At 42.7% G+C, this 26,443-nt stretch overlaps 1 protein-coding gene across 1 annotated transcript in view; it reads left to right on the top strand.

Annotated features, from left to right (window-relative positions):
* adarb1b (adenosine deaminase RNA specific B1b) overlaps positions 1 to 26,443 on the top strand; it is a 133,531-nt gene that overhangs the window by 67,708 nt on the left and 39,380 nt on the right. The window contains exon 3 of the mRNA XM_080498343.1: positions 17,071 to 17,108. The gene's annotated coding sequence lies outside the window, so the exon portion shown is untranslated. The remainder of the gene's footprint in view (positions 1 to 17,070; positions 17,109 to 26,443) is intronic.

Here is a 26,443-nt window from a genome sequence, read left to right as displayed (position 1 = left end):
CTGCTCGCATGCAAATGGTCACATGATGACAGAGATTGGATTTTTTCAAGGGGATTATATTTTTTATTTATTTATTTAATTTTTATTTTTATTTTATCGAAACAGCCTCAATTAAGTGTAGCACAGAATGTTGTAGCTCACATGCTCGACAAGTGTAATATTTAAATATCAATTCCCGGATTTATCTTCATGGTAAACAAGATGTAGACAGTGTGCCCCGCGGGGGAGATGAAGAGAGGAGGAGGCAGACAGTTTGACGGAGGTGAGTTGGGTGGGTCAGTCGGTGGTGTTCAGAAGAGAGTTCGCTCTGAAGTCCTAATGCGCGGCTTCCTGCCGGCAGCGAAGCGTCCATGCTTAAGAAAAGGATTGGGAGCAAATGAGGCGGATCTCCTGAGACACCAGCTGAAAAGGGGCGAGCTTCTCCGTTGCCTCTATTGATGTACTTTTCAGGGTGTAAATTCTCAGCGTTTGTTTGCTGTTGTAGATGCATGGGCTGTGCCAGTGAGTACCACGATGGAGGGCTGTCCAGTGTGTATTGGTCAAAGTGTTTAAAAAAAAAATTAAGTATTCCAGCAGTTTTCATGTTCTGGAAGCAATGGCTTGCTTGGAAAAGCCCAAACTTGATATCTTAAATCTGGGTCATCTCCACCTATCAGATCATGTTCATATTGTTAATAATACTTAAAAGACACTCTGAAAGTTGTGTTTCACAGCTTCTTGATGTATGCTTCAGAACAGTGCCTCCCAACCTTTTTCCTTTGGAGAGCCCAATGTTTTGTCTTTGACGTCCAAATCTAATTCTGCAGGAAAACCCTCTGCATCCTCTGGTGCACACAGTAGTTTGGGAAACTACTATAGTATGTCCCATGCTTGATTTAAGATCACAGTCCACAGCCTGTGTTCTGGAAGCTCACATCCATCAGAGAGACATTAGATAAGAAAGGTGCTGGAGCATAGCAGAAGTGATGCTTTGCAGATGTTCTCAAATTAATAATTTAACAGAAATGTCTTGTAACCCGAGTGAGGTGAGATGAGTCACCATCTGTTTGTTTTGGATCTGTAGATAAAACTGCTTAATTAACTGATCTCAAGTTACGTTTATGTTGCGTTTTTCTAGTGTCACATCCAGGCGAAAGAAGAACTCGCCTGTCTGCAACATTTTGAGTAGGTCGCTATAATTTATTATTATTATTGTTATTGTTATTGCTATTGTTATTGTTATCATTGTTATTATTATTATTTTTATTTTTATTAATATAAGATGTATGCAGGCTTCTGCATTGACTCATGTTTTCATTTTTACATTTGGCTTTATTGCGGGTTTTTTCATCACTTTGGCTTCCCTTGTTCTGATGTGTTTGTCAGGGAGGGGTGCAAATGTGAAAAAAGTCTTTTTATAGTTTCAAAGTGATTTAGAGGTGATTTGTAAATTGAAAAATGTTGTATGGAACTTGCCGAGGGAGCATCAAGAATAGAAGCATCTTTCTTCGAGATGTTATCTCATTCACAAGTAAAAACGTAGGCGCCGTATGCACGAAAGCATTTTGAGGACATTACTGCATTTACATTACAGGAGAGCTGCGAATGTTGGGAGTTTTAGTCATGTGTTTATTAGGACATGTGTAAACTATTGTTCACCTATAGACTACATCTGGAGTACACAGGAATATCTTTAAATGTTATGTCTACCTGTAGTTTGATGCAGTTGAAGAATGCCTGTATATTTGAGCAAATAGACATTTGATTTTCGTCTTTAATTTGCAGTGTCTAGTCCTCATGTGAGGCGATCAGGAGGCATCTATGAACTATTGTCTCCACCTGCATGTAAGGCATTTACGAAAGAAGGTCATTTTAACATCTACTGATATTTTTTAGTGCACTATTTCATGTTATTTGATACTCGATTTGTCCATTAAGTTCAGTAATATAGAATCCCACAGGTCAGACTTGAGTGTTTTGACAATGTGCTCTTCTGCTTTACAGTTCCATTTCTTTCTGAGTAAAACAAACCGATGCGACGGGTTTTCTGTTGGTCCACTTCGCTTTTTCTCCTTTGCTCCCAGTGGCATTCCCACCTTGTCGTCTGCCCTCTGCCTTCCTCACCTTCATCCTCCTCATTGTCTCCACCTCCTTCTTTGTTTTACTTCCAACAACCAAAAGGGGCGAATGACATTGAAACCCTCTCAAGTCAGCATGCTGGTAACACGTGGAATCATTAGTGCCTCAGCCCACTGCGCAGCTCTTCGCTAAGGCACATGACGGCACCGGCCACTTTTTTAATTAAAAGCTTCTTCATCAGACATGTTTCAAGAAGCGCTGCACGCTTCAAAAAATACTGAAGTATTAAACAAAAATAAAGCTATAAAAACATGGCTAATAAGGGCAAGAGTGCAGCCTGTGTTTTTTTTTTGTCTCTTTCGGCTTTTTTTCAGCCGGCATAAAAACAGTCTGAAATCAATAACAAAAGCAAGAGTAGGTAGACAGTGACGCTTTGCATATTGTTTCCCAGCAGTGTTTTTAAAAGTGTACTTTGTAAAGTGTCCATTAGAGATGCAGCACCGGCTGAAATCTGTTCAGTCCTTCCATCTGAGGTGCGTCGGTTGCCAAACTAAAATAGTAACCCTTATGTAACTGTGGCCTTTACCCGGTGAAAGGAGATGTCAGATGCAGTTCTGCAAGCATAATAGCTTCAAATCTTTCTCAGACTTGATAATGCTAAACAAGCACAGTTCAACAGGGCCTTTTTTTATTTTCTAGCAATATATATATATACAGTATATATAATTCAGAGTACTAATTTCATGTTGGGTAATTAGGTGAGAGGAAAGCACAGGAGAGAATTAATATTTTCCTTGTAAGTTCAGTCTGACTCATTCGGCAGGTACGCGTTTTGAATCTGATGTCCACTTTCTCGTTTGAAGCTCTCTTTGCCCGTGAAATAAACCCTGCAGACTCTGGTGTTGTCACACTCGACGTCATCACTCGACGTCATCACACAGTCACCCCAAGAAATCTCAAGAAAACGCGAAGATGGCCAGAAAGCAGCCAGTGTGCAAACCGGACTGGCGAAGTCCAACGGCCCGTGGAGGAGCAGATCCTTTGGCTCCTGTGGACAAGATGGCAGCCCCAGATAGATGTTCCAACCATCCCCTCATATCGATGGCGACTCACCGCCTACAGCTTGTGAATGGCTTACTCGAACCACCACTCTAAATCTTCCCAATTGATACTCCTGTCTGGGTTTTATCCTCCTCTGGGGAAGGGCTTCACTCGGGCTGCATGTACGGCACGGATACGAGAAGCTGCTGCTCTCTGCAGGGACCGAAGCGTCCGGTCATTTCAGTCGTACATGCAGGGCTAGAAGTGTGCGCTGAAAACATGCGGTGTTTGTCAGTCAGACAGGAGAGAGGGGGGGGGTTGGGGAGAGAAAAAAAAAAAGAGTAGAAAGCGATGGAGAAGGGGGGAAGGGATCCCTGGCAGAGGGTGGGAGACCGAGCGCCACGGGCACATCTGCCTATGCCTCGCTTACCCTGTGTGGTTTCTGGCCTGGCAATATTGACACAAACCGTAATGCATCAAGAGACTTTGGGTTCTTTTTGTATTCACAGTTGTACCGTTGCCTTCCCAAGGCCGTTTTTCACGGGGAATCGCTGACTGCTTGTAGGAAAAATGGTGTAGTTCAGCTTGACATTATTGATTTAGTTTTCTTCAGTTGGGGCTTTAATAGACCTCGCTCAGTAACATCTTATAGGGTCTAACCCAGGAAAGACCACTGTGTTCTGACTGCCCAGCTTCTGCAGCCCCAGTCTTCTCTTTTCGCTTTAAACCAACCCAATGTCTCATCTACATTTCAATACATTACAATTCAATGGAAAATATCCCCATATCCCATTTGTATATTGGAAAGTATGTTGAAGCGTATTGTGCCACCCCAAAATCTAATTTGACCAATTCCTGCTTGAAAAATTTCAAAATTTGTTTAATTTATATATTAATCTATATATATATATCCAGTCTATATATATATATATATATATATATATATATATATATATATATATATATATATATATTAATGTGCACATATCATTAAGACCCAGTAGTATTTTTACAAATCGGATATTGCAGAGTGGCCAATTGCCTTTTTTCATGGCAATTGAAAACAAGGTTTGGAAGTATTGGGTTAGAACAACATTGTCATTTATATTTATAGCGTATTGCTTGCTGTGCGTATGTGTTATCACTTCACGAAAAACAACCAATATCACCCACCAGGGCCCTACATGCCAACTACATTGTTTTCAGAATTTGAGCCATTTTTATGTAAACGGACATCGTTTTCAAAACTTTGTTGTGTAAATGCAAAACCTGTCTAAAATGAAAACACAGATGCGATGCATTTTCACTTGAAATACTGTCATGTGGCCTTAAGCTCATAGCCAGTCTAAAAAAATACATGTGGACCTTTTTGGATAGAAAAATGAAGGGGGGAAAAATGTAAAGTCCATCTGTTCAGTCACTCATTTATCTCCTTGAGTGTCAAATGGAGAAAAAAGAAAGAAAGAAAAGAACACAACAAAACTGAATCTTCATTATGATACTGTCTCTTCAGAAATTAATTGGTGGTGAAAAATGAAAAGCTATTTTTACAGTAGCCTTGACGACGAGTGTGCAGCCCTTAATTGCTGCATTTTTTTTCTTTGGTAAATGAACAAAGATTGCGTAAAGATTGCTGTATATGCATCTGTTGTTGTAAGATAATATAATTTTGTCCCCCTGGCTTACTTTCATCCTTCAATTCTCCTGAAAACCACTTGCAGGGCTGTTACAACATCTCAATTTGTCTGCTCTTCCACAAAGAAGCCTTAAAATGTCGATTTTACATTTGCTGGACTTCCACATATAAGCCTTATTAATTAAGGCTTTCAAGTATGGCTGGGATTCTACCAGGTGTGAACTACAACCTATTTTATGAAATACACAGATTTTACAGTGTCATCTAATGCAATATATACACATACACACACACACACACATACACAGCCTAATATGAACACAACATGCTGTGGCCTACTTTCCGAGTACCTCTGTTGTAATCCTATCTGGGACCAGTGAATAGAAGCGGTGTGGGAAAGCCTGAACCTCCATCGTACAAAAGGATGGAGGGATGGAGGGGCCACAAGGAAAAAATGAGGCTGGAGAGGCTCTGTCAGCTGGATTTACTCTCCATGTTGGAAATGGTTAATTAGCTTGAACTCCACATTCCAGTCCAGTGACATCCAACTGTGTCGTGAGTGCCATGTAAGCGTATGAAAACATACATAAACACACAAAGTCACATTTAAACATGCCCCCGTAATTACACCCGGGCTGATTCTCAAACATTTTGTCCCCACACACACGCGTGTGTACGCACACACACTCTCCTGCGCCCAAAGAACATAATGAGGGCTCAGGTGGCAGTAAGGGCTGCTTGCTTTGGGCGGTGGCGATGCAGATGTTACCTGGTGGCTCCTCACTTTTCCGCTCCGAGTGTGTTATATGTGTGTGTTGTGAGTGCAAGCCAGCTGTGATGGCCAGCTGCCCACTTTTGCCAAGGACTTGGCAGCTCCCTGGATGGTTGACCCAGATAGAAGCACCAAGTAGAGGCTCGCTCTCTCGCTCTCTCTCGCTCTCTCTCGCTCTCTCGCTCTCTCTCTCTGGTAACTGTGAGGCACACACCTGCGTGGGCACCCTTCACACGGAGACAGTTGCGCAGTCCCACCAGAGCAGGTGGAGGCTCATTTTTTATGAAGTCTTATTTTTGGAATGACCTCAAACTTTCCTGATGCGGCAAGGTTTCATTAGAAAGAACCTTTTTTTTTTTTTTATTTATTTACTTTTTTTTTTTTTTTTTTTTATTGGTGAGAAAAGTTATACAACGCAGCTGTGCTTTATAGTTATCCCATCAAATACTGCAGTTTTCCAAAGTTCCTGTATTTCAATAATCACAGATGGTAGCGGCCACATCGGGGCTTTGCCAAATTTTTTTTCCCCCTTTTTTTTTTCTGATGCACATTTTTCGCAGTAGCAGACAAGCCAATCAGAGATTGGAGATTGACAGACAACAAAGTCGGATTGCTGACATGGGTGATTGTCGACTCCAAATCTACCAAGTCCCACATTGCTCTTATTGCCCATCGAGTTTCACGTGTTCACAAGAACTCTTTACTACGACCACGGCGTGGATGTTGCGTTTTCCACTGAGACGCCAAACATTTTTCAGAAGGTTCCACCTTGGGAGCTGTTTTTAAACGATTTAGTTATCAGTGGCTTAGAGCATCGTTGCTATGTGTACGGACCTCTAAAACACAATGAATGTTTCACTGCTTTCACTTGGTCACATTTATCAGGAGTTATTCAGCCCCTTTTGTGCTGAGAAAATCTTTTCAAGGGGACGACATAATTGTAAATTACTGTCTTTTTCATGCTCCGAGCACGCAGCAAAAAAACTAAACAAAGCAGCCTCCACCACACAAAGTGCAACAGCAGAAAAGCTACAAATACCAGCTAGTCCTCCAGAACACCCCATAAAGCTTTTCAAGGGTGTTGAGGGCTCACACTTCTTTTCAAACTGTGGACAGTCATGCCGGCTCACCTTGGCTTTTCTTCCCATGTTTGTGGGAGGTTTTTTTTTTTTATTCTGCAGTCACGTGTGTGTGTGTGGGTGTGTGTGTGCGTGTGTGTGTGTGTGAGTGCAGTCATTATGCTCAATGTCACACTGCATTGCGGTGCAGTAAAAAAGCTTTTGAGCGAGTGAGAATGTGCGTGAGTGTGGAGTCAGCCCGACGGTTTTGGGGGCCGGCTTCTGTTGTTGGCTCGTGTCTCGGTGTCTCACGTTCAGATTGCAGTCTCTCAGTCACGCAGATCTCAATGTTTGTGTGTGCTTCTTGTTTATCCCGTCACACTTGCCCCCCGCTATGACAATTAAACGCCCTGTTTTGTTTTTTTTTGGCCTCTCTTTCCCCTCGTCGGTGACCTCTGGTTTCTCCCCTCCTGCTTCCTCCCAGACACGCAGAATGGAGGGTTGTGGCGTCTACATGAGTGCACAGCAGGGTAGAGAGATAAATTGGCTGAAAAAAGAGACTCATTCGTCATACGAGAATGGGGGGGGGTACCGCTGACGTACACGCTGTAACATATAATAATAATGAGAAAAGGGCGACTATTCATGTGAAAAGAAATGCAGTGCTGTAGATTATGATCGACTAACTTGCATTGTGTGTGCGTGGGTAGGAAGCGTGTGTCGGCGGCCTCAGTAGCATTGTTTATCATCAGTTTACAGCTACAATCACCTTGAGCATCCTCTCAATGGCCCGACGCTCGCCGTCACCCGTAGCTTACCCGAGTAAACTTGGAAGTTGTGGTCTGACTGGGAGTCGCTGACTAGTCTTGTTTTATTGAACCTGTGATCTGTGTGTTTGTTTCCAGACGCAAAACGCTCATTTGTCACAAACGTCACATTTACTTCTTCCTGCAGCTGAAACTTGCATGGCTGAGCTGCGATTTTTTTTTCCGTATTCTTCTTCTTCTTCTTCTTCTTTTTTTTTTTAACAGTGTTTCCATGACAACATGCAAATCTTTCAGGATTTCCCTGAGATAGTTGTCAAAATGTTGCCTGCAGCAGCTCAGCTGAGCCGGAGTCGACACGAGGAACAGCGAGACAACTGTGCCGCCAAAAATCAAAATAGCCCCGCTTTTATTGGTGTTCAGTGGCAACGCTTTCATTTTTCGCTGAATATAGATGTCGCGTTGTTTAACATTTGTTAAAATCTCTCCCCTGTGGAAGTTTTTCTTGACTTCTCTCTTGCTTCGCCCCTGCGGTTGTATATCTTGCCAAATGGACGAACACAGAGTTGTCCATTGTTCTTCACGTGCTTTACGCCAAGCACGCTGGCATATGTGTACACATCCAGACGGCTGGTCAACTTCCAGAGAGGAAAACCCCAAAGCCACAGCCAGTGGAGCGGATATTTCCCCCAGCTCGGGAGCTGAAGGGTTTGTTAGAGAGTGGACCACACCCAGCAGCGGCAGCCCACGCCAGGCTTTAGAAGCAAAGGCAACTCCCATAGGAAGAATTAAGTCACTGCTATTTAAAGGCCTGTTAATGTAGACCAGGATCTCACTGCCGCTTAGAGAGATGAACGGGGAAATGTGGCAGCCGATAGATGTTGTCAAATACAAGGGCCTAATCAGTGGCCGGATTATCTTGGCGGTCCGGTTTGTTTGTAGATGATTTGCGAGCGCTTCTGCGGCGCTTCATATGTAGGCGCGTTGCCCCGCGTGTATTCCCTCACACGAGAGTCTAGTTTTAGAAGAGGCAACCACCTTCGTGTCTGGCTCCTCAATTCGGCCACTTCCAAACAACCTCTCGAGTTTACTTACATCTTTACCACAAGTGTTAAATGTAAGTACTTGCCCACACAGAGTATTTTTTTTCCTCCAACATGACATCAGCAATCTTCTGGGAGTTTTGTTGCCACCAGCTATGACCTAGTGTTTAATGAATGAAGCAAAACTATCTGTTGTCAGGAGATATTTCATTCCCAAAACTACAACTGTCTCCTACAGCTTCCAAACAAAAAGTTGTTTTTTTTTCCTCAGAGTAACAACAAGCTTTTTTTTTTTTTTGGGTGAAAACATGAAAACTGTGTAGAATATATGATCCATGCCTGGTGCAAATAACAGATTAAGTACATATTTGACACAACAAAGTGACTAATGCATCAATTTCACAACACCCTATATTTAAAAAAAAACAAAACAATTGCTATTCATCCCTGCACTGCTAATATTTAAATTGGCACAAGCTTAGTGGATAATTTGCAGTCAGATTTATTTTCATTGCTCTGCTCAGAGCTTGATTTCAGTGTAATACTCAGTTATCACTATTGGTAATGGCTTTCCAGCTTTACCAACATTTGATGATCACGTAAGATCACGTAAGCGAGAGTGACGGATTATTACTATATCCAATATGATAATTTGATAAAAGTGATGGTTCTCATCCTTGTATACACATTTTATATTTTACCTCCGGCATCCTGGAAAAATATTACCTGCATCTCCTTGTCATACAGTGAAAAAGTCACATGACGGGAGATATCAGAGTGTGCCTTGTTGTAAGACATAAAATCCTTTTAAGGATTTGTTTTTTTCGTCAAGCAATTTTTTTCAGATTATTTTAGACAAATCCAATAATTTTGCCTGCATTATGCACTTCGATTGACACAAGCTCTCTTTAAAGTGTTCTTTAAACAAAAACAACAACAACAAAAAAACATTTTCCTCTGGATTACTATCTTTAAGTCTCTAAGTTCTCTGGATTTGAATTAGTTCTTGTAATTTGACACCTGCTTCACCATTCTGCAGGCCGGTGGGGCCATCTCCAGGCAAGAATCTGAGTTGATGATGATTATCCCGGTGATTAACTCGATTTTAAATGTTATAACATGGAATTAAGCAAAACAGTGTCTTGGATTTTTGTAATCAACTCACTATTCATAATACACTGTTAGAAATAACCATGATGAATTGCCCTGTGCGCAGTGTGCTTGAATAAACAATTGGTCTTATCAGATCATTTGCAAATGCCTGGTAGGAATAAAAACTTAGTTTAGAGCTAAGTTTTGAGGTCATTTGTGTTTATCTTTATAAAATACCGAAAATAAATGTCACACTGTGTAATAACTCCGAATGCATACATGGTGTTGTTCTCAGGATTCGATTGATTACCTTACTAACTGTGAGCAAAGGTCCAAGCTTATATTTATGTTGAATATTCAAGTCTTTTGCTCCTTGTTTACAAGAGAAAGATGAAGTGCACTGATTGGATCATGAAAGTTTATTCTCACATAGTCAGTGAACAGCTTTGGTTTTTGTCACATTTAGGTGCTGCCCCATCAAAATTAACCCACCTCAGCCCCCCCCCCCCCCCCCCCCCCCCCCCCCGCCCCCACGCCCCTTGATGATGTGGCCCCGCCCCTGGGTCAAAAGCCAGCGCCCTGAAGCACTGCAGCGTACCAAAGAGTGGAATTGTATCTCGACTTCATCCCTCCTGCGTTTTGCATTCAGCTCCATCACTTAAATCCTCACAGCGCTAAAATATACAGTCTACAGAGGCTTCCTCAAGTCAGCATGACAGAATCCTTCTCTTGACACGCCGCGCAGACTGTGGATGTGAATACAGAGCAGCACTTTAGGGAAATCACAGACACCCGCGTTGAACACCAAGCATCACAGATGTCACTCCTCACGAGCCGGAAACTCGTCTAATAAAATCATCGCTCCAGTCGAAGTGTGCAGACTTTTAGCAAACTTTCAAAATGTCCCTGAATAAGTTCACACCACTGAGCATGCATGTGGGCAGCTTGTTGGCTTTTTTTTTTTTTTTTTAATTCCCAAAGTGAAAACTGTCAGAGCTGTTTTTACTTTTGTAAAAAAAAAAAAGAAAGAAAACATTTGAGTACTGGCATCTTGTTTGTGTGGCGGATCTGATGTGTTCTCTTAGTCAGCACCTTCTGCTCAAGCTTGTGCTTAGTTTTCTCTAATGTGTCATTAGTTTTTGCTCTTTCAAACATGAAAACCTGCATCAGTGCAACCGGAGTCTCCCTCTATTCATAGATTTGATGTGATTTTTTACTTCTTTTTTTTTTATAATCAGCACAGCGGCATCCTGAACATTAGTGTGAAATGTACCTGGAAACCCCCCCCCCCCCCAAAAAAAAATAAACAACCTCAATTCCCTGTGTTCATAGAGCAAAGTTTGAAATACCTTGTAGCAGTGCTGCCCCCTGCTGGGGAAGCACAGGTAAAACAAAAACACTGACGGCTTCATGGAGGGCTGCAGCTTTTATCTCATGAATTATTACACACACACACACACACACACACACACACACACACACACACACACACACACACACACACACACACACACACACACACACACACACACACACACACACACACACAGTCAGTGTACAATCACATGCTCATTTAATTAAATGCATTAATTAAAATTGTGTCCCTGTGTGTATGCGTCTGTGAGTTGTGAGAGTTGGTAGGTCAGAGGGAGGGGTAGAGCTTAATGGTTCATCGGGACCCTGGCTACCCCCAACCCCCAACCCCCCACTCCACGTGTGTGTGTGTGTTTGTGTAGCCAATCGTTACTGAGCCACTGGCCTAATTTTTTGGCCGAGGACCGGACTGGAGGTTTACGGCAGTCACGCACTCGTCCTGAAATGTGCAGCCCACTTTTTTGTCTGCTTCATAATCCTTCTACATAATCAGTCCTTCAGACTTCCATCATTGTCCTGTCAGGCTTTGAGTTGTTCTTTTGTTTGTCTGTTTTTTTTTGCCATTTTTTTCCCCCCGATAAATCCTGTCAAGTTCATCGGATCAACTGTAATCCCCAGTTTACCCGCCACCCTCTCAGTGCTTTGTTCAGTTATAAGGAGGACCACTCAGCCCCCCCAACCCCGTCTGTCTGTCTGTCTGTCTCTCTCTCTCTCTCTCTCTCTCTCTCTCTCTCTCTCTCTCCCCCTCTCCCCCCCCCCCCCCCCCCCCCCCCCCGTCTTTTCATCTTTAGCCAAACTCTTGATGAAGCTCAGCGAGCGCTGCTTTAGGAAATGTAACTTCCTCACAAGGCGCTGGATCTCCGCATCTCGGCTCCTGCCAGGACGCACTTGTCATTTTTTTATGTGGCGTTTGCATGTTCTCCATGTACTTTAATGGGTTTCCTGATTTCCTGGTTTCAAATCCGGGCTGCAAGAGGCTCTAATCCAGCTATACCACCAAGCAAATTGTAAAAAATTTTATTTAATTTTTTTTAAACACATTTCTTAAAAGTAGCAGACACAACACAAGACCTGAGCTGAGATATCGGAGGTTTTTTGGAGGCATTTTACTGCATTTTGCACCACAGGTTTACATTTAAATTACCTTTATGTTGCAATTGTAGTCATTTTCCTTCCCTAACCCCCCCCCCCCTCCAAAATAAAAAACAAATTAATAAAGTAAAAATATGCACGTTAGGTTGATTAATGGCTTCCCCCGTAGGTTTGTACCTTTAAATTAGGAGGGGTGAATGGAAACGAATCAGAAATCCAAATCTCTCAAAGCTTCTACCATCATTAAATCATCTATCATCCACACTAATACCCAGTCCCTGAAACACTACATCGTCCAAACTGGCTCTAAAATCACGTGAAAGCCTTTAAAGAAAGAAGAAAAGAAAGAAAAAAAACTTTCTGGGGGGGAAAAAAATATATCAATAGATGTAAAGAAAATTGTTCCCAACTCTGTCTATTTTTAGTGTTTTATGTTTTTGGAGTGTCTGTGAAGCAGCAGATGGGCTCGCCGCAGTAGCCTGGAATGCGTCCCTGTAAAAGCATTCAAGAGGTTGTTTTCTTTTTCTTTTCGTTTTGTTTTTCCTTTCTTTTTTGTCAATGATTGTGTTTCTCTGTCAAACTGCCGCCAAAGGCCATCGGGAGTTGAGCCGTCATCTGAGCAACTAGAATGCCTTTTAAATTCATCTGGGGTTTAACCGCAGCCTCTTTCACCCCTTTTTCCCTCCCCTCTCTCAAGCATTCAGCTGAAAATGCCATGAGTGGGATCATTGGGCGAAGTGTGCGTGTGTGCGTGCGTGCGTGCGCGTGTGCGTGTGCGTGTGCGTGTGCGTGTGCGTGTGTGTGTGTGTGTGTGTGTGTGTGTGTGTGTGTGTGTGTGGGACCAAATTGGCAGCTTTCTTTAAAATTTATGTTGTTGTTTTTGCGCTGTGTCTGTAAATCAAAGCCCCACAGGAAGCTGACTGACCACTCTTCCTTTTAGGTGTGTGTGTGTGTGTGTGTGTGTGTGTGTGAGGGGGGGGGGGGGACAGGAGATGTTTGTGGTGACACTTGGCCAGCTGCAGTTGTGTTTGGCTTGGTACACAGGAGCATGAATGAGTCTGCGTCTGCCGTATTCACCTCCTCTCTGCCTCGCGCCCTTCGCATCTCCCACTCTCTCTTCCTCTCTGCACTCTCTCTGCCACTCTTCCTCTCTGCTGGACTCCGGCGTCTCTTTTTTTTTCCAACGAAGTGGGCGGGAGAGCGTCGCTGACCTGAAACGCTCCCTCAGGTTAGAGATTCTTGCTTGAGGATCGCAATGGCTCCTCAGTTTTATGTGGCAACATTTTCCCCCAATGTTTTTTTTTTTTTATTAACCTCTTTTTCTTACACAGCTGTTCACCTCATCTTACCTCCACATTTCTTTATCTTTCACTCACACTGAAAGGTTTGTCTTCCTTTGATAAATACATAATTCCTTTGCTGTTTAATCTATCCAACATAAACAATATAGAACTTTTTTCCCCACACTTTTTAATGCCAGCTCTCATCTCGTCATGCCCTTTTTATGTGTTTCTCCTGTTAAAGCCCTCAGATGCAAAAAGTTGTGAAATGTTTATAAAAAAAAATGTGTCTGAAGGTTCACAGCTCAGCGTGAACAGTACATAGTAAACTCCAGACCTCCTGTGCCGACTCTTATAACACCATGTTACTGTTTCTGTCACGTTCCTGCGAGCAGGGGAACACTGTCGTGGGTTCACCTCCATGCAACAATCTGTCAGCTGCTGCACAACTTCCTCACTCACAATTTATTTGGGGTCCCGTTGAGAAATACCTGCATTTGTTAGGTTGATTTAACGGCGTGCTTCAGAGTAAGTTTGAAGCATACAGAAATGGAGATAGACTTTCTGGCTGTAAAAAAAAAAAAAAGTTTTTGTTTTTCCTTACAAATGGGCCACAGCAGTGGTGCAGACGGACTCATTCCTGCTCATGACGATAAGATAGATTAACCGGCGTAGAAATTGATGATGGAAAAATACAATTTTGTAATAATCCACGTTGCTGTGAGCACAACACTGAATTTATACCTCAGTGAGTTCATCCAGGGGTGTTGAACGTGAGGCCCGTGGGCCAAAACGGGCCTGCAAGAGTCTATTTTGGCCAAAACACCAAGAAAATTGTTAAAAGTCCACTGAGATTTCAGTGATGCTGCTGAATAATTAAGGCAATATCTTATAGGAGAAGGGTTTTTTTTGTGGGTTTTTTTCCAACATTTCACTGTATTTTGCACCAGAGGGTTTCATTAAAATTGGTTTCATGAGATTGAGACCATTTTCAATAGTGACTGTTTGGTTTCATGAAAATAGAGACATTTTCATCCCACTCAAGATGAAATTGGATTTTTGAGTGGCCGTTGAACTAAAATGTGTTTGGCACCTCTGATCCAATCCATAAAAAAAATGACTTGGTGAAGTGAATCACATTGATTACCTCGTTTTTGTGGCTCCTGTTCGTGGGTGGGTCATATTAGGTAGCGAATAAGGCTTTTCTCCTCAAAATTGATGCGTTAGAAGCAGCAAACCAGGCTTTGGATTTGAGCGTGTTTACCAAGGACTGGGTAGTGAAGTCTTTCCCGTGTGGGGCAGTGGACGACGTACTGTATTTCAAATGTATCGCCGGTTCAAATACTAAAGGGTCAGAATGCACAGTTTGTCTTGGAAGGGTGCAGGCGGGATGACTGACCTCTGACCTCAATCCTTTTACCAACAATGGGAATCAGAAGTGGATTGTTTCCTATTACTTTGTGATGCTGCTTTAACACGTAGTACATATTGTCGATTGTTGCACAATCGTGAACTCCCTTTCGAAACTGTTTTCCAATCTGCTCCACGGAGGCCCGACCTAGAAAATCACAGAACCTGAAGGATGTGCCGCAAATACTCGTGGCACGCCTTCGGAGGTTTATTCAAATCAATCCTTCCGACTCCATCAGGTGCACTGTATCCGGCAGGCGGTCCTAATGTTACGGCTGATTGATGGATGATGGTGTGAATGTTGGGCTCCTTTCACTCCCACACAGTTAAAAAAGACCCCCGTTGGATAAACTCCAACAGAGTTGATGACTTTGTCACTTTGTCAGCATTTGAAGAGCCGCACACTCCCCAGTGGTCCATTATGAGACTCTCAACATGGTTAAATATTGAAACGCTCTGTCAAACTTTCTTTTTCAAGTCGCAAATGGAGCACATAATAGAACTAACACTCAAGGATAAGAAGCATAAGGACTAATCTGTGTTCGTTTGTCGTTACAAAATGGAAAGTGTCAAGTTTTGTTACAGCATTCAAACATTGTCATTGTATTTTAACAACGGCAAGCAGAGTTTGTCATCACTAAGAGCAAGGATAGATACTATTCAATGGAGAAAGAAAATAAAAATCCATACGGGTTTTAATGTTTCCATAAATCCGAACCGAATCGACGCCTTTTGAGGAGCCAGGAATCGAGCGATTTTTGCTCCTTTAATGACTTGAGTCAAGATGAAGCAATCACATAAATTGAGATGTTTCACGCACATTTGAATTATATTGTGATAGACATTGTTGATTTGAGAAATATGCATAGACCATCTGATCTCATTATCTTTATATATTTTTGATTTTGCTTTTTTTTTTTGTTGTTGTTGTTATTATTAAGCGTTTGCTCGAAAAATCTAAAGCTTTGGAAACATTTCAGTTTGTGAAAGGAATGTTGACATTTTTTTCTGTGTTCTCAGATTTTTGTTCAAGACTAGCAACACAATCTTTTGACTAGTAAATTCAGTACGTTTGTTAGATTTTAGAAACGCGGTACTAATCACACGTGTCAAACTTGAGACCCATGTTAATTTACGTGGCCTTTGAGGACTTCAAATTCTCAATAGTCCTAAAATATAAGTCCAGAATAAACTGTATTTATCAAAATGCATGCTGACTTTATGCCAATCAAAATGATATTATCCTGCATCCAGATTTGTGTTTAACTTTAGTTTGGGTAGGAATTAATAGAAATTATCGACAAGCAAAAAAATACCAACATGCCGGAGAAGAAAAATCCATGCAGAGGAGAGGAAGTTAAGTGAGATGATCTTGAAAAACATGTCAAAATTTAACCTGAAAGCTTTAGCCTCCAAGAAAATTTTAAAAATTCTCCTTCGATTAAAAGAGAGACAACTGTCACAGTGCAAGATGTTTACATGGTTTATTTTTTCTGATCCTTGATGATCATGTGGATTAATTAATCATATTTTAATAACAGAGAAATATATTTTACTTTACAAAGGTTAATTGCAGAGGCACTGGTTTACCTCGGTCTTGTTCAATGTTATTTATCTTCAAAGTTACAGCCGGCCCTTTAAGAACAACCATCATGGCGCTGGATGAACTTGTTGGATCTATCAGATCAATAGCATTTACATTGAGTGAAAAAAGGTAAACAAGCATTGAAGAAAACTCAATAACTTGGTGCATTCTTCATATTTATCATGGGATAAATGTTTCTCCGATAATTGTATAGGACACTGTTACAGTTCTCATTTAGTTTCTTCCCTTCCTGCTTCTATGCGATGAAGTGCAACAATCTTGTTCAACAATGAACAAGACAGACCCGACACTGACAATACAAAGCCACAGTTCAGATGTTTTCCTGAAAGATGAGAGTCCTTCAGTTGTTACTTCGCTCTAAATGTGGCTCGTGGTGTTGAATTCCTCCACGCAGCTCCACACTTGAGCAACATGTTTATTCTGAGGAAGTCTGGCTGATTGAGATCGATGATCTGTGTACCAGCTGTCCGCGGAAAGCCTCGGATCACGTGCCTTAATAAGAGCTGCGTGTTTGCCAAATAAAATGTTTGGAGGGAAGCTCTGTAACGGCACACCGATTGAGGGGAAACGCATCGTTCCTGCTTTAAGTGAAACCTTCCAGTCGCTGAAACCTCGCTCATCTCCCATCATTTCAAACATGGTTGTGCAGGAGTTTTTCTCTCTTTTTTCTTTTTTTTTTGCATTTAGAAGCATCAGCTGATGTGGAAACATGGCCCAGGGTCTCCACTTTTTTTTTTTCCTGCTCGCAGTACATCACCAGTTTTATTGTGTGCCGTCCAGAAACTTCCCAGTCGGCCAACATCTGTGCTCTTCACTTACTTCTCTCTCTTTCTCTTTCCGTCAGGTTTGTTTCTCAACACTCGAGTCTCCGCAGAGCCAGAGGTGAGTAGTCTCTCTCTTCACTGTTTCTCTTTCCTTTTTGTTTTCCTCAGTGGATTTGTTGTTAGGTTGCGTGTGTCAACAATAGACGATCATAGGTATGGTTCAGCTTTCCTCTCGTGCATTTGCAGAGTTTTGCCACCAGAGGGAGGCAGAGTGCTTTAGTCAGACGCGATACAAGGTGGGGGACACAAGGACAAGTTTCAAGGGTTTTCCAGCAATGCATGGGTCACTGTTTTGTAGCACGATGCTTAATATCTGTGTGTTTGAGCGAGAGAACACATGAATGAAGAGAGAGGTTCACCTATCTGGAAAAGAAGGGATGATTTGTGATGCCGCTTCACCTTGTCGGAGATGCCAGGTAGTACGAGAGGAGGGATCAGGCTGGTAGTTTGCTTCTGCTGCTCCGTGTGTTCATTCCTTCTCTCCCCGGCGAGTCCCCTCCTCCTTTTTCACACTCCACTCCATCGCCTCCCCGCGCCGCCTACTGATAGGGCAGACATGGAGACAGCGGAGGAGAGAGGCAGCGAGAGGCGGAGGAGGAGGAGGAGGGAGGGAGGGAGGGAGGGATGGATCGAGAGTTGGGTTATGAGGGGAGGACTAAAGTAGAAACAAAGAAGCGCTGCAGGTGTGTGGCGTTGAGCATGCCTTCAGCTCGGCAGACTCGGCGAGCGTGAGAGCGCTGCCTGCTCGGGGACTGAAGGACAAGGAGAGACGTCTGAACTTTGAATCGCCCCGGTTAGTTTTCCATCTGTTTGGAGCGGCGTGAGGCAGCCATGGCCCTGCTGACCAACGGCGCGCAGAGCCTGGGCTCCTATTACTGCCTGATCCGACGCAGGTTCAAGAGGAGGCGCAAGAAACGCTCGGAGCGCAAAGGTAAAAAGCCCGCAGGGTGGCAGCTCGGACGCCGGGACACATCTGAAGCTTATTGTGGATGATGAAGGACAAGTGAAGAGAGAGCGTGTGCTTTAAAAAACCTACCCGGGTGCCAGTGTCCAAGCTGTGAAATCTTGTTTCTCTCTGCAAAACTGTACGTCGTCTGAAAGTCTGTGGTCATTCAGCTGCTTACTGATCTGATCCAGCTTCTCCTGCATGGACAATCAGTGATGTGCAACAGGCTTACGAGACCACATAGGACTTTTTTATTTATTTATTATTTACTTAACTTGGAACTTACCACACTTCTTGAGTAAAAGTCAAACTTTATTGACCCGACAGCTGGGTCATTGTGACTCCTCGCAGGTTCAAGTTCTGTCAATTTGTAAAAAAAAAAAAAAAAATCTGTAGCAGCTGCTCAATCATGTGGTGAAAATCCACTTTTAGATTCAGATCATTTTATTATTACATTAAGGGCAGTTCCTTAATAAGTTGCATGCATTTTATTCACAAAATAATAATAAACCAAAAAAAAACAAATACCATGAAATTAAAGTTTTATAAATGACAGTTAACATCATGAATAGAGATTTAATACAGTATGATGAAGTGGTGATAAAAAGGAAGCATTTGATGTTTGTATCTAGAAGAAATCAGTCCGACTTTAATGTTGCAATTCAAGAAAAATAAGTATAGAATAAAGTTAGAAAATTCCATTTCCACAGGTGAATTTCAAAAGGAGCATTTTTTTTTTTTGTCCTGCAGGGTCGACAAACATATCTGAGGTAAACTCTGAATGCCATCAAGGTTTTCTTAAGTCTGTCTTGCTTTCATCTTCCTCGTTTTAGCTTCAGTCTGCGGCGGCGACCAGACCTGTAATAACAATTCTGACAGAGACGAGGCGACAGCTCGTATCCTCCGATGTTTGACGGTGCAAATTATCCTCTCGCTTGTGTCTCAAGCATTTCCATGTCGGAGATGGACCGAATCCAAATAGCACACACACATTTCAGATGGAGAAATGCCCGCTTGTGTCGGGTTTTGATTAAACATGCATCTTTGTTTTGTTTTTGTTTTTTCGGTGTGTTTGTTCTCCCTGCACACTATTTCAAAGTTCTTCATTCTCTTTGGTGTAAATATATAATTTGTGGTAAATATTTAAATGTGTCTGGATTAGAGAGTTGCTTTCTTGTGCGCCTCCTCCGCCCGTCTCTCCCTCTCTCTCGCTCTCTCTGTCTCTCTCTCTCTTTCGGGGTGAGACAGGTCCGTGTCTGGGTGTAATTGAAGTGGAGTGACGGCGGCCCGTCGGAGGTTCTAAGCTCGCCCCTCCTGAGTTTGCTGCTCTGCTCCGGGGATTAGCCTAACGGCAACGGTAGTAATTACTGAGGTGGCCACAGCTCACTGACAGCATTAGCCATGTCTCAGCCACTTGCTTTGACACCCACCGCCCGCCCGCCGCCCCGTTCCACTCTATTCATCCAAGTAAACCCGGCGCTGCTGATGCTGCACTTTCTCGGCCTCTGATTTGAACAGCCACCCCCCCCCCCACTCTTGGAGTGACTACGTCCATCAGCATTACACAGGTCCGTTTCCCGCCTTTTCCGCTCGCCCTTATCACCACGGGAATGAAAGTGGCACTTTTTCACCGCACTAAGAGAAGCGATGACTAAGCGGGACTTAGGGGCCCGCCGTGGCTCTGTTTGCTCTCTCAGGCGGCGTTAATGCCCCGCGCCAGAAGCCTCCTGATAAGTTGCTTAGTGCTTGACTTGCGCCGAGTGCCCAGTGGGTAAGTGGCTAATGCTAGCTGTGATGACGAGGTCACATACTTACAGAAGACAATCATCAGAAGAATAATTTGAGGCCGGCTGGAGAAAATCTTTCAGCTCGGTTTTCTCTGACAGCGAAGGGGGAGAGGCGGCGCGGCGCTGCTGGACCGGGCAGCCCATTAAGTGCCGATCAGCGTCTTCCACAAGGACACTTCAGGGTGCTCACACAAGGGTGGACGGAGGTCAGCTGCACTCCGAAGGATCTTTATTCATCGCAAATTCCGGCAGAAGCTATGGCTTCAAATGTAGCCATTTAATTTCTCTTCAAAAGTTCTGCAGTTGTTTGAACAAACAATTTTTTTTTTTTCATGGCATGCATGATTTTAGATTTGCTTTTGTTAAGTTGGTTGAAGTTGGTTTTCTTGGCTCTCAAGATTCCGGTTTGACTTCGTTCAGGCCTCAGTGGCTCCTGGTCACAGGTTTTTGACGCCCTGTCCGAGGTCTGTTTGGCGTTTCAGCCCCTTCGATCGCAGCGTCCAAACCGAATAGGAGATTCTTCACCCCCCTGTTGGCGATCAGGCTCATTCTAACTAGAAATCGACAGTGTCCTTCTCACATCGTCACACCATTCAACATGTTCTGTATTTTCCTCAAATTGAAAAAAATGAGTGTGACTCTACTTTTGTCAGATCTGATTTATAGCGTTAGACCTCATTAAAAAGATGAATCTCATGCTTATTTCTAGACCTATGCAATGTTCTCATATTTGTATTTATTTAAAAAAAAATGTTTTAATTGTTTTTACTATAGATGGGATTCTGGTTCCTGTTTCTTGAACTCATGCGCTCAATTGTTTTTCTCCTCTTGTACAATAACTGATTTTCTTACTTAACGTTTCATTGTATTCCTCTGAAAAAGCTCAGTAAACAATATTTGTTTAAAAAAAACAATTATTTACTTACTATCTCTGACTTTGCAAAACATCCATTGTAAAAATCCATCCATATTTAAAAATACAAACCTGCAAACAAGAAGAAAAAACATGTTTCTTATCTCTATTCTACATTGCTCGTACTGTAAGCTTTGTCCAAATTGAATTTTATTTGATTTACACTATGATTACATTACTTTCAGGTTCAAGCAGATAAGGGTCTGATGTAGTCTATGCATTAAAGAAGAACAATAATGGAATAAAAACCTAAACAAGATACTTTCTGGATTGAGGAAAACAAAAGGTTGTGCAGATCATCTTCATCCAGATCAGCACAGATTAGCCAACGAAGCAAAACAGAGAAGTTGTGAAAGGAAGTATTTTGCAGCAGAGACTCGGTGCCCTTTCACCCAACATTGTTTCATTGGACTGCCTCACTTTCGGGAAGTATGAAGAGAAAAGTCCAATTGTGTTCGCTGAGACAAACTCTGCTTTTTAATGTTGACAAATGTAAAAATGTTAATGAAACCCCTTTTCATCTGTTCCTCTTATTGCCTTTAATGCCTCCACCAAATACAGTGTGAGTTTGCATTTAAAGAAGACCTTGTTTCTTTCTTTTTAGTCCATATGTAAAACGCTAGTTTTCGACTGCAATGATGGCGTTAAATGTACTGCAGGAGCAATATTTGACAGCGGCGTCAGTCTGTGTAAATGGTCCTAATGTGTCTTTGCTCCGTACGCGGATTAGCATACAGCGCACGGTGACTTTCAAAATGCTGAATTTGAGCATATCTTCCAAGTGATAAGCTCTTCTGTGCATCTCTCGTAAATGTGCCAAGCCATGACACTTGCAGACGACGCTTTCCAATGGGCCGTATATGAAATATGGAAAATGGGCGAACAGAGGCCTTTTCTGCCGTGCCAGCAAAATCTCCAAAATGAGCTTGTGCAACGCGAATGGGTGTGTGTGTGTGTGTGTGTGTGTGTGTGTGTGTGTGTGTGTGTGTGTGTGTGTGTGTGTGTGTGTGTGTGTGTGTGTGTGTGTGTGTGTGTGTGTGTGTGTGTGTGTGTGTGTGTGTGTGTGTGTGTGTGTGTGTGTGTGTGTGTGTGTGTGTGTGTTCTACACTGCCTGACGCTCACAGCCCATCGCTGTGGATGAGACTTTGCTTGAAACAAGGTTCTTTCCTCCTGGATAACCTTTTATTCATTCTTCCCTCTTCCCTCCGTCCTCGTCCCTGTATTCACTGCGTCCTCACACTTCTACTCTTCGTCTTAAAATGATTGACTAACCGTGATTGCCTTCACCTTCCTTAGGTGCCGCTTTCTTTGATTACATGGTGTTTGCTTGTTTTGCTGCGTGTAAACATAAAGAAAATAGATTTGCCGCCTCCAACAAGCCGATTAACGTTTGACAACGGTACCAAAGGAAATCAAATAGAAAACACAGTGGCATTCATTTACCTAACAGACAGACAGGGGGGGCGGGGGGGTGGAGGGGGGGGTTTGGCGGGGGGTGTTGATTATGAGCAGTGCCTCATTTAGCACCACAAACACAGCAGCACTCTGTCATGATAAGAAATGAGTTGTGTCTGCTTGTCTCAATGTAATTAGCTTTGATTAGCATGCCGCTAATGACTGTAACAGACTGAGGAAGGAGAGAGAGAGAGCGAGAGAGAGAGAGAGAGAGAGGTGGATACATGTCGAGATTGTTGCATATGCATATGGAAAGGTTATTTCAACACATCCATCTAATAGGTGTGGTGAAAATGAGATTCCCTCAATAAATAGTGCAACCTTTATGGAGAGAAGCTCGATTTTATCAATCTCCACCACCGAAAGTGTTCATATTGCTCGTTGGACTGTACATTTGTCTTCACACTCCCATCTTCCATGAACACCTTCTTCCTCCCCTCCTCTGTCAGCTGTCACGGCCTTTATAACCTCCCCCACCCCCACCCCTATCCAGGAAAGGTTCCACCACCCTGTCCTCTCCCACCCGTCCATCAACGCGGCTGCCTCCTCCTGACAATAGCAAGGGCGCGAGGTGTGAAATTCAACTCCTAGATGACAGCGTCTCAGGCGCAGAGACACAAATCTACACGGACACGTCGGTGTCCTCGCACGGCATTTATTTCCACCATTCCCCATACTAACCCATGTGCCCCCCCCCCCCCCACCCCACTCTAGCTCTCTCACTCCCTCTCTCTTTCAAGGGTCCCGCCGCATCCAAACCCGGCCTTGAACGTGACGAACGGTGTTAGGTGTCTGCATCCAGGCGAGGAAAAACAGAAGGACAGAGGAGAGGAGCGTGTGATGGGGGGTGAGACGGACAGATGGGAGGAAAATTATAAAGCTTGAGATAAAACGCTCCTGAGCCTCGCTCGACGTGGCTGATGGGAGACGGGTTCGTTCCGCAAAAATAAGAATACGACATCAGAATAATTGGCAACTCTGAACTTTTGTGACAGAATTCTGAATACCCTCACAAAGAAATGCACATTATTGCATTTCTTAGTCATAGTTCTGAATGGAATGTTCAAATTTAATGAAAACAGTCACAATTTTTTTTTTTTATCACAATAATTGGCACCTTGTTTTCAGAAGTGCACACCAAGAATAGTTTATCAAAAAAAAAAAAAAAAGTCCAACAAATAGTCATGCAAAATAAATCCACTGTTTAAAGGTTCAGCATTTAAAATATGTGCTATGTCACATCTGTGCAACAGAAGGCAGTAGTGACTCATTTTTATATCAACTTTATTCAGTATTTACCAAGACGTAGTCAAGTGAAGACGGAAAACTTTCATTGCGTTTTGAGAGTCCGTTTTCACGACAACGGTGCTCGGAGTCACTGAAAACGCAAATGCATAAAAATGGCACTGAGGGTAGTACTTTTCACAAGAGTCACCCTGAATAGCAATCCAATTTCATTATCTGTCCATACGAATGTCTCTGTACCGTGTTAATGTTTACAGTGAATTGTAGATATGCGTATCGTGTCATTGCAAAAATCACCGACAGCTCGACATTGTTTTCAAAATGCTGCCATGGAAACGCCAATCTTTTCTGACACAAAAAAACGCCAAAACAATGCGTTTTTACTTGAACTGTTCAGAAGCTCCAGCCCCTGGTGTGTCTGCCACATTTTTCTCAATGATCTGAGGATAGAATCGATGCTGGATTTATAAGCGCGAATGTGATGAGACCAGCTGCACATCACTCAGACATCAGTGGAATAAAACTATGAGCTTTCTTCTCTTCTATTAGTCTATTTTTATTAGATATGTTAGAAAAATTGCTTTGTTTTGCGCAGTAGATTACTGTAGTCTCCCAGGAAATGCCCGGCCCCTCTGTCACAAGTAGACAAGCACAGTGACCTGTGACACTTCAAAATAAATATTTTCTGGCTCTGAGCAGAGCTGGGAAGGGATGGCATCGATGGGAAATCTGTCTTAATAATGAAGCATCGATGCGTCGTTGACGGCAGCGTTGACGGATGTCTGGATACAGAACCTTTAGTATCATTCTGTGAAGATCTCACGTCTATCTCGAAGTCTCTTGCTGCTACTATCCCAGACTCTGGTGTCTTAAAGAGTTGGCAGGAGAGACATATTCTTATTTTTTTCAGTCCTGCTTTTGGGTTTGCTCATTGCCCTGCTCAAATACATCTTCACCTCAAAGACATTTCTGAATCATGTCGACACTTAAGAAAGATTAAGAACATTAATATGGGTGACTGCGGCTCAGCCGGCAAAGCTTCCCTTTTCCTACCCTGAACATATCTCGAGCTCCTTGAGCAACACGCTGGACTTCTAATCTGAGCACCCTGTATGGCAGCTGTCACCAATGCTATGAAATATCTCTTGCTAAAATATATTAATACATTTCAGATTTCATCATTGCCAAAGCCTGCAAACAGCCGCTATACCTCCCCCATGTTACAGAAGACTGGCAGACTGGACTTTTCTTCATGAGCTTCCTTTGGTGACCTTCAAACAAACTGCGCTAAGACGGGGAGTGCCAGCTCTGCTCATTTTTAGGGCCACAAACTTTCCCATTTTACTACAACTGAGTTACATTGAGACCAAACACATCTACCCTGAGCATCCATGAGAATTGTGGCAAGTAATTTGATAAAGATGTGAAATTGAATGTCGGTTTCGGTAAGCATGCATGGATTTCATATTTCCCCCTCGAGATAAACCCACTAATACAGTAATGTGCAGTGTGTTCAATTAATACCATGTTCGAATGTGCTTGAAATGACCATAATCCATAAATTACATGTGAGACCAACAATTTACAACTTTTAGGAATTTGATTTGCGCACCACCTTTGCTTTCATTTATCCATAAAAGCCTGTTTTACGTGACTTAATGTGGTTGTAAATGTACTGCAGCATCAATAATCGGTCCAATGAAATTATCCTTAATGCGATCAGTGTTTGTTTTTTCTCCATTCTGGGTGTTTCTTCAAAGAGAAAGTTGCCTGTTGTGTGTCTCAATTGTGTTGCATTTAGCATGAAGAGCTGATTTTGGCAACAGTTAATGTAAGAAGATTGATTGAGGTATTTAAAGACTGTTCGTATTCTGTGCTCTGATGTGCTTAAATCATACACACTGAATTTATAAGGATTAAAAACAGGTTGGGACTACCTGTGCAGAAGGTTTCAGGTGTTGGGAAGTATCTACACGGCTGCACAACTGTGAAACTTAACATCACTTTGGAAGAAAATGTGGCCAGACAAGAAATTTCAGCTTTTTAGGATTTGTTAAATTTAAGTCAAACTATAACTTTCGAATGATGTGAAATTTAATGTATTGGGTTACTTTGGCTCACAGTTTCTTTCCCTGATACGTACTGTGCTGCGTACTCTGTGCTCGCTATGCTGAGGTGCTCATGCCTGCAGTCACAAGTGAATGAGACGCACACACACACATACACACACATACACAGACCTAGAAATGTGTGTGCGCATGAGTTTTCGGGAGTCCCCTACCTGGGTCCTCTGCTGGGTACTTGAACATTGAGCAAAGCAGCGGTGGTCCTCCATGAGCCTGACACACACACACACACACACACACACACACACACACACACACACACACACACACACACACACACACACACACACACACACACACACACACACACACACACACACACACACACACACACACACACACACACACACACACACACACACACACACACACACACACACACACACACACACACGCGTGCCCGCGCGCTCTCTCAAACATACACTCTTTCCCCACAGGCGCTCGGTGCCTATGCTGTGTCATAAATCAGAGCTGTCAAATAGATTTTACAGCTCCTTGTGAAAGGAGGAGAGGCAGCCACCCAACAACCTTGAAAAGATGGAAGAAAGCAAAAGTAGAGAAGTTTTATTATTATTATCAAACCTGATACCTGGACCTAAAGAATCTATAAAGGAAAAATGTCTGCACAGGTTTTAATGAGTGTGCAGGAGACACAAACTTGAGGTTTTATGGTAAGTTACTGCGACGGCCACTCCACCTATATACAATAAACCTGTGCAATTGGCTTTCTGGTTTATCTGGTTTTCGGAGACTTCAGGCCATTTTGCACCATAATCGCCTTTCGATAATTGAATTTTTGCCTTGTGTGCCAATTGGTGCGTTTCATGATGACATTTTCATCAAGTGATAATCTGGCAAAATGTATTAGGAGTTAAAAATACAGACTCAGACCCAATTATCCAAGCTGTTGTGTATAGAATA

This window comes from Blennius ocellaris, assembly GCF_963422515.1.
Source record: "Blennius ocellaris genome assembly, chromosome: 6".
Lineage (NCBI taxonomy): Eukaryota > Metazoa > Chordata > Actinopteri > Blenniiformes > Blenniidae > Blennius > Blennius ocellaris.
The sequence above is the reverse complement of the archived record's forward strand: the minus strand, read 5'-3'. Positions and strand labels throughout refer to the sequence as shown.